Raw genomic sequence first — 9,692 nt, forward strand, 5'->3', positions numbered from 1 at the left:
AGAATAAAAATTAATTTCTATTGTTTAACTTTTTATATTATTATGATTATCTTATTATCGTGACTTATTTTAATTAACTTCTCATTTTAATAATTTTGTCACTATATTATATATAATTATAATTATATTTTTTTAATTTATAAATTAAAAAATATTATATACATATTTATTTTATAATTTTAAATTATTATTATAATGATCTATTTTTACTTATAAAAGATAATATCAAATTATTAAATAATTATTATTATAGACAAAAATTTTTATATTATTAAAACCTATATTCGTTAAAAGAATAATCTTCACAACGTCATTGCCGAGAGTTTCGCTTTTGTTTTTAGTATTTCCCGATAACTTCACAACGTCACCCATACGAAAATATATTTCTTCCAAAACTATTTTAATGAGAGAATAGACAATGCATACATTCTATAAGTATGTGCTTCTTAAAGAAAGACTATCTTCGTAACGTCGCAACGTCACAACGTCACCGAGCGAAAAAAGATTCCCTCCAAACATACTTTAATGAGAATATGGATAATGCATAGATTCTAGAGTTACAAATATATTTTAAATGGCATAGGTCAATAATAATTTATAGTTTAATATATTTTAAATGGCATAGTTGAATAATAATTTATAGTTTAAATTATTATATTTTTTTTAAAGTTTGGTAGGATTATATTTTTAATATGTTTAATATATCATTTTTATTAGGTGGGGAATTGAATTAGTGACTTCACAATAAGGAGCGTCTTTTTAACAAAGCATTCGATCATCGTTTATCCAAAACTTTGGTAGGATGCATTAACTCACTCCCAACAACCTGGAGCTAATCTAGCAACAAATTCCTATTGTTGTCACACATTAGAATTTTTGCCTACTTTGTGAAACAGAAAAAATCTCAACAATCTCCACCTTGACAACAATTAGCTTGATACCTTGTTTGCTTATTATTTTTATCTTTTCTGCAAGCTAAGAGAAGCCAAACACCAACGCAGCTTCTCCAACAGAATTGGTTTCGTGAACATGTCTGCACAGTTTTCCTTTGTATGCACCTTTTCAAGAGAGACTCCCCTTTTAGTGATAACATGTCTTACAAAATGGTACTTAATTGGAATATGCTTTGATTTACTATGATAGGCTGGATTCTTAGCCAAATGTATTGCACTTTGACTATCACAGAGTAACCTGATGTTGTCTTGTAACCTACCAGACTCACCAAGCAAACCTTTCAACCAAACCGCCTCTTTGCAAGCATGCAAAGCAGCAATGTATTCTGCTTCAGTAGTGGATAAAGCAACAATGTTTTGTAGCTTTGACATCCAGCTAATAGCTCCACCTGCAAGAGTAAAGACATACCCTGAAGTTGACCTTCTCTTATCCAAATCACCTGTAAAATCAGAATCAACATACCCGCAAACAGATTCACTACTCTTATTGTAAGTAATACAATAACTACTTGTGCCTCTCAAATACCGAAGCACCCATTTCACTGCTGACCAGCGTTCTTTACCCGGATTTGCCATATACCTGCTGACAACCCCAACTGCATGTGAAATATCTAGTCGAGTACAAACCATCGCATACATCAAACATCCTACTACATTGGCATATGGAATTCGAGACATATAATCCTTTTCTTCATCTGTATTAGGACATAAACAGGAAGAAAGCTTAAAATGGGAAGCTAAAGGGACTAACACAGGTTTCACATTGTTCATACCAAACCTCACAAGTATTTTCTCAATATACTTTTGTTGTGATAGCCACAGCTTACCATTGCTCCTGTCTTTGAAAATCTCCATGCCCAAAATCTGTCTTGCTGCTCCTAGATCTTTCATATCAAATGTCCTTGTCATCTGAGTCTTCAACCTGTTGATTTCTTCAATGCTTTTGCTTGCTAAAAACATATAGTCAACATACAACACTAAGATAATGAACATGCCATTACTTAACTGCTTAAAGTAAACACAATGATCATATTCACTTCTTATATATTTTTGACTCAACATGAAAGAATCAAGTTTCTTGTACCACTGTGGAGGCCACTGCTTCGGACCATACAATGACTTCATGAGCCTACAGACAAATTTCTTATTGCGATGCTGAACAAACCCTTCCGGTTGTTCCATATAAATTTCCTCATCTAAATCACCATGTAAAAATGCAGTATTAACATCTAGTTGCTGTAATTCTAAATCAAGCAAAGCAACTAACGCTAACACAATTCTGATTGAAACTATTTTAACAATTGGTGAAACAATCTCATGAAAATATATGCCTGCTTTCTGAGAAAACCCTTTTGCAACCAGCCTTGCTTTGTATCTGTCCTCCGAATCATTCACACCCCGTTTCACTTTGAAAACCCATTTACATCCCACAGTTTTCCTGCCTTTGGGAAGTTCAACCAGATCCCATGTGTCATTCTTACCTAAGGTCATCATTTCTTCCTTCATGGCTGCTTTCCATTTGTCACTCTTTGAACCTTCTACAGCTTCCTGATAACACAAAGGTTCATTATCGTTAGCGGTCAAAGCAACTAAAGTAACATAATCATCATACCTTCTCGGAGGGTGTTTGATCCTTGTAGACCTCCTTAAGGATGTTTCTGGTGCTTCCACAATTGGCTGTCTACCATCTGTAGGAACTTCTTCATGATCGCCATCTAAGACCTGTTCATGACCTCCATCTGAACCCTGTTCATAACCTGATTCTGAAACCTGTTCATGACTAGAATCTGAACTATGGTCGTCATGACTATCATTAGAAGTGCTGTCAAACTGAATGTGCTGAAAATCAGATACATCATCCCGTTTCAATTTATTATCTACATCTAACTGTACAAGAGAGGATTCATCAAACTTTACATCTCTGTTGATGATGATTGTGCGGGTAGTAGGATCCCACAATCTAAATCCCTTTGTTCCATCACCATACCCAACAAAGACATACCTTTTCGATTTCGGATCTAATTTAGTTCGATGATGTTTAGGCACTAGAGCATATGCATCACAACCAAACACTCTGAGTTTAGAATAATCACAAGGATCTCCTTTCCATACCTCTTGAGGAATCTTGCAACCTATCGTTGTTGATGGTGACCGATTTATCACATAACAAGTTGTAGCCACCGCTTCTGTCCACAACTCCTCCTGCAAACCAGCGTTACTCAGCATACTCCTTGCTCTCTCCAAAAGAGTCATGTTCATGCGTTCAACAACTCCATTTTGCTGAGGAGTATACACAGTAATCTTATGTCTCTCGATCCTTGCATCCTTGCAATAGTTGTCAAACTCCTTGGAAGTAAACTCACCAACATTTTCAGTTCTTAAACATTTTATAGTTCTACCAGTGTTGTTTTCTACCACAGAAAGATCTATCTGAGAACTACAACTTTTGAGTGGCCAACATCAATTAAAGACCCATGTTGGCCCCATTTTCCCAAAAAAATGTCATTTATGGTCTCAAAACGACTTCGAAAGTTCAAGACCCGAAAAACTGCCAAAAATAGTAAATTGTGCTACAAATAAGGAAACTGAAAAACTCAAAGAAACAATGGTGAGGGTCCAAGTGGAATAGGTGAGTGGCCACCAATATCCACCTGGATTAGTTAAGTGGGTGAAGTAGTGGGGAGGCGATTTGTTGAAGGGAGGCGATGAAAGGTGTCTAGTGGGCGAAAGTGGCGGGGAGTCAGTTGAAGGAAGTGGTGGTCAGAGGTGTTTGGCACCTAAAAGGTGGTGGCTAGAGGCGTCTAACACCTAGATAGAGTAGGTGGAAAAAGTTTTTATCTCTCTCTCATCAAGAAAAAATAGGATGTAATCTCGTTGAGGACATATGTAATGTAATGTTGTAGAAAGGCATATGAATTATGGTTGATTGCATTGCTAGAACATAAGTTATATATATTGCATTGAAAAAGTTAGGTTATTTCAATATTTTGCACTAGAAAAATACTTAAGTTATTTAAATGTTTTGTAATAGAAAACTTACATTGCAATAAAGCCTCCAATATTATTGTGCAATAATATTTGTAATAATAATATTTTCTTTTGTTATATAAATAAAAAAATAATGTTACATTAAATTAAATATGGGAAAAATTGAAAAAATATAGTCTAACTTCAAACTAATATGTAGTGAAGCATTTATCAATTAGTGAAGGCCAATAAAATTAAAAAAAATACAAATAACCAAAATATAAATGGATAATTAAAAAAATAAAATATAAAATATGTACCACTTAAAACATTTATTTTGTTATTTTATTATTTTTTATAATTTAAATAAATAAATCACATATTTAGAAAATAACTAATGCATTCCTATATAAGAATACTTTGAAAAGTATTTTGGAATGGAAAAGAATGGTGCATAAAAGGGAGCCTTTGAAAGGTATTTTGGAATGGAAATTAGTGAAAGACATGTCCTTTTCCTTATTGATTGTACGTAAATTAACAACACATCAATGTCAATTACCAACTTGAATGGAAATAAGTGAAAGACATGTCCTTGTCTTTATTGATGTTACATGAATTAATAACACATCAAAGTCAATTACCAATTTAAGTGGAATTTTTTTATTTATTTTTATTTCTCTTTTGAGACTTATGATTACACCTTCTACCAATAACCATAGTTGTTTCTTTATTTTGCTTTTCGTAAACACGTGCCTTTACTTCTTAAAAAGATTTTTTAACTTTGATATTTTTTTATTTTATTTTGCTTTTTGTAGACACGTGCCCTTACTTTTGAACAAATTCTTATAACTTTAATCGTAATCAAATCTATATTTTTGTTTTCTTATATTCCAGTTATTAAACTTCTTCATATCTTCATCCTTTACATTCACCACGTAAATTTAACTTTAGTTCAAACCTATTTCAAATATTTACCATTTACATTCACCATTCATTTAACCATTTAAACTTAATGGCAGTCTTGAGTGCTAGTCAAGTTCCGGCGTGGATGAAAAGACACTCAACCTCCCTTCACTTATATTTACCTTAGTTCTTGATATATAATTATTTCAAAAAATTATCTCCCTTTGTGGTCGGATTTCGTATTTCCAGAGATAAAATGGGAAACCATGTTCGAGGAACTTTCTACCGAATTGTTTTTAGTTTAAATTTTAAAAAAATTTTCTATTCGGTTTTTCTGGTTTAATTTTCTAATATCTCATAAAAATTTATTGAAATCATAAATTTAAGATGGATAAGTAATTTGGCATAATTTAAATGTCTAAAAAGTTTTTGATGGTACTAAATTCATATATAAAATAAAAAAACAATTTAAATAATATAAATCAAAATTTCATCTCAAATTTTTCCACCAAATTCTAACTTCAAAAAATCCAAAAAACTACACAAGACACCACTTCCCTTTCTACAATATCATGCCAATAAGCGGGGCCTTTGGATAAGATTTTATGGAATTCCATGTTTTAGGATCGGATTCCATGTTTTGCAACGTCACTGGTAAAGCTTTTAACACTCCCTCTCCTCTGCTAGTATGTAGCCTCTCGACTCTCTCTTCCACAGTTTACCCTCTCTCTTTTGTCATGGCAAATCCCACGATTGCAGTGGTAGCGGCTGCGCTATGCATAGCTTCAGCAGCAGCTTGGACGGCTCTCCTCAGAAATTCTCCAATCGATGCAGCAAACATCGATCTTGCTCATCCTCCGCAAAGACTCGGCGTATTCGCCCACAACAAGAGGCTACAGAATGCACACAAACTTGGATCTGGACTCGTCCCCAACCCAGAAGATCTGGTGTTCGATTCTCAAGGCAGACTGTATACTGGTTGTGGGGATGGGTAGATAAAGCGAATCTCCTTTCTGGATAACCTTGATGTTCTAGTGGAGAACTGGACATATGTTGGAGGTCGTCCTCTGGGCCTCGCTTTTGGCAGCCATGGAGAATTATTAGTCTGCGAGCCTTCTCAGGTGAGCCCTATCTTCGTTTCTGCATTTTCTCATCTTCATTTTGTTCCATTTTCATTATGTGTTGCAGGGTCTGCTAAATGTGACGGAAGACCATGTGGAGATTCTGACAGACGAAGCAGATGGATTGAAAGTCAAGTAATGTTTTTGAGCATCATCATTACGAAAAATTTATTTTAAAACTCTAGCTCTATGCCTTTTTATATGTGAATCATATTAGGTAGAAATCAGTAGACTCAAGGAATTCTTCAAGTAATCATAACTGCATTCCATGGCTATATCATGAAAGATTTGCAGACGGAGTGGATGTAAGCAGAGAAGGGTCAGTTTATTTCACCGATGCCTCGTATAAATATGGCTTCCATGACCACTTATGTGACATCTTGGAGTACCGACCACACGGCCGGTTACTGAAATACGAGGCCTCCACCAAGACAACAAGCGTACTTCTCACAGATCTTTACTTCCCCAACGGAGTGGCCCTCTCTGCCAAACAGGACTTCCTCGTCTTCTGTGAAACTTCACTGTATGTATACCTTGCACTCAATCATTATTTATTTCTACAAGGAAAGATCCAGATCATGTACGGCAATTGAGGGGTGCCTTGTTTTTCATTACAGGTATCGCTGCCAGAAGTACTGGTTAGAGGGGCCAGAGAAGGGCACCGTCGAATCTTTCATTGACAATCTCCCTGGACTTCCAGATAACATCCACTATGACGGGAACGGCACCTTCTGGATCGGAGTTCCGACGGTAACATTCTATCACTGTAATATCCAGTTCAATAACTATCGTAATTTTTTCACTCAAAAGAAATGCAGTTCAATAACTATTGTTTTTTTTTCACTCAAAAGAAATCCGGTATGGAGCCGCTCTAAGATGTACATAGTTTTTCTGGCGACCTTAATGTGTGTACATTTTTGTGTGGGATTAGACCATAACATATATGGAACCAAATTGGTTTCATGTAACTATTGGGTGTTGGACAATAAGGTGTATATACTTTTGCCTAGGATTGGATCTTTTATATGGAACCAAGTTGGTTCCCATGTAATCATTGGGGGTTGGACAATACAATAGGTAGGAATTAACCTCTCTACTAACCATTGAACTATATCAGATGAAAGAAAATATTGGAATTAACCTCTCTACTAACCATTGAACTATATCAGATGAAAGAAAATATTGGAAGCAAACTTCTCCACCTAACTATTAAACCACATCCAGGAAACAAAACTCTCACTATCAACTAAACCTACCCACTATTACTTAGTTATATTAAGTTTACGGCTGGTTCTGTGTTCCTTGATATATGATGAAATTAGAGTGGGTGGATTTTTGACAGAGCCGAACCTTAACCTGGACAATTGCAACGAAGTTCCCGTCTGTGAGGCACGTGTTGGCTCTGATGGCGACATTTGCGCCAGGTGCAGTCACGGATGCTATAGTTGATGAGCCAGGTGTTTTGGCTGTGAATGAGATGGGCGATCCGATTGCGCTGTACTCCAATCCGAATTCGAAAAATCAAATAAATACAGGATTGAAGAGGGGAGACTGTCTGTACTCTGCGTCTCTTACTCTGGATTACATTGGGTGGGTTCCTCTCACGCAACAAGAGATACCAATAAATTAAAATTTGATTTCAGACCTACATAGCCATAAGACATGTTTATATGGACCATATCCTGAGGTTTATGGGACTTGCAAAGCCTGTTTTTAAATTTCAGAGCTGAGCTGAGAATATTAAATTGATAGGAAGTCACCTTTACGATTTCAGAAATGTATAGGGATTTGCAACACTTGTTTTCAAATTTCAATACTTATTTTTTTTTCCAGAGAGAAATCTATATATATGGCCGAAGCCCTCAATGTCTATGATTAGCAAGCGCTTCTCAATTTCATATTTACTTTTTTGTATTATTTTGCAAAACAAATTTAGTTAATTTAGTTGCTTTTAGTGTGATTAAATCTTGATTGTGTTATTATTGTATATATGAATTCAGCACACTGAAAAACTTGTTAGAAATTGTAATATGAAGTTGGCTAAACATAGAGAGTCAGTGATTGAACGTTGAGTTAAGTGATAGACAACTTTTAGTGTGTGGTTGCATGTCAATATATTTTAGGCAAGTGGCTAGTTGGAAAAGGATAAATACCCTTCATTGGGTTCATGTTTTGTGTGATCCATAGAAGAGCCCAGCTCATGGATTTGTCTGTGAATTATTTGTTTTGTCTTGTGGGTCTTTCCAACAAAACCCTTAGGGCACTTCGATTGTGCAAGGTTACCTATCAAGCTTGTGATTTCAATAAATTCCTGCTGAATTTTAGAGAAATTGGACCAAAAAAACCCACAGGGAAAAACTTCCAAAAACTCACACTAAAAACAACTCATTAAAATAAATATTTTATAAACAAAATATATAAAAAAGTTACATCTTATATTTCTTCCCATCTTTCCCACCTAAAGATGAGTTAAAGTCACTTTAATATACCCAAGCACGTTACTTACATTTCCTTGAATATTAGTATGTTTTATGTGTAAACTTTTACACATTTTTCAGGGGAAATTAAAATAATGTAAAATTTCAGAATATTTTGAAAATAAAATCAATTGCAGAATTTGAGAATATTTCACAGTTGTTATTTTATTTTATTATTATTATTATTATTATTTTGTAATTTCTTTTGATTTTGTGAATATTTGAGAAAAGACATTGATGGCAGAAATTGACTGGATTGCAGATTTTGAAAATATTAAAAAAAAGAAATTGAGTGCAGATTTTGGAAAATGTTTCCACAAACAAGTTTGGTTCTTTTCTTTTTATTTTTATCTCTTATAATTGAAATTAAATAGATTATAAATTTTGAGAATATTTTGAAAAATTAAATGATTGTTTAAACCTATTAAGTCTTGGATTTTTTTGGCCTGGCTCTATATATATATATTTGTCAAATCTTATTTTTGTTATTTAAGATTAATTTTTTATTGCATATAATAAATTTAGCACTGGAAAAATTTATGGAGCACTAAAATTGCTAAAAAAAAATTTCAACCCAAACTTATTATTCAAAAAAATTATTGCCAAAATTTAAACAAATTAAACAAAAGAATATATACCAAAAAAACTTTCCAAAACTTAACAAATAAATTACACATTTCAAAAATCTACATCGAAATTCCTCCATCCAAAAATATTACAAAAAAAGGTCCAAAAATACTTAAAAAAAAAAATAGTATTTTCTTGTCGGATCCCTGTAGATTTGTTTAATATTTTTCAGTTTTCCTTGGTACACAGAGAATAGTGCAGTTAGAAGTCATGGTAATTCTGCGTGAATATTTATTTCCAAAAAACGAAAATAATATTGGAACATATGGTTCGAGAGAAAAATTTATATTGAAAGCTTGCCCGGATTTGGATGCTTAGTGTAACAAATTCAGTGAGCAGCACGTTCGACAGTCAAATGACATACTTCATACTTGCGAGAATTTGATTCAGAAGCTTCGCTTGGTGAATGCGATTTACTATCACAGCCGAAAAAGTTGTTAAAACATCTGTATTATATATAAAAAAAAAATACAGTACATATATTCGATTTGATATATCTTATTTTGATCAAATTGGTTACATAATGATTCATAACCAGTCTATAGGCAAGTCATCTACATTGTATATTTGGATATATAAAGCCAAAATACTTGGCACTAGATTTGTGACATCTAAACAGTTACCGATCATATATCAGCGTTAAA

At 33.8% G+C, this 9,692-nt stretch overlaps 1 pseudogene across 1 annotated transcript; it reads left to right on the plus strand.

Annotated features, from left to right (window-relative positions):
* The first annotated feature begins 5,476 nt into the window (after positions 1-5,476).
* LOC149195710 (protein STRICTOSIDINE SYNTHASE-LIKE 6-like) lies at positions 5,477-7,758 on the plus strand (annotated as a pseudogene). The gene is made up of 5 exons (XR_016254612.1): positions 5,477-5,944; positions 6,012-6,079; positions 6,231-6,467; positions 6,562-6,694; positions 7,287-7,758. The product of XR_016254612.1 is annotated as a protein STRICTOSIDINE SYNTHASE-LIKE 6-like (transcript).
* The last annotated feature ends 1,934 nt before the right edge of the window (positions 7,759-9,692 follow it).

This window comes from Pinus tabuliformis, chromosome 2_2, assembly GCF_031772625.1.
Source record: "Pinus tabuliformis cultivar Carrire ecotype Pingquan chromosome 2_2, CPIR1, whole genome shotgun sequence".
Lineage (NCBI taxonomy): Eukaryota > Viridiplantae > Streptophyta > Pinopsida > Pinales > Pinaceae > Pinus > Pinus tabuliformis.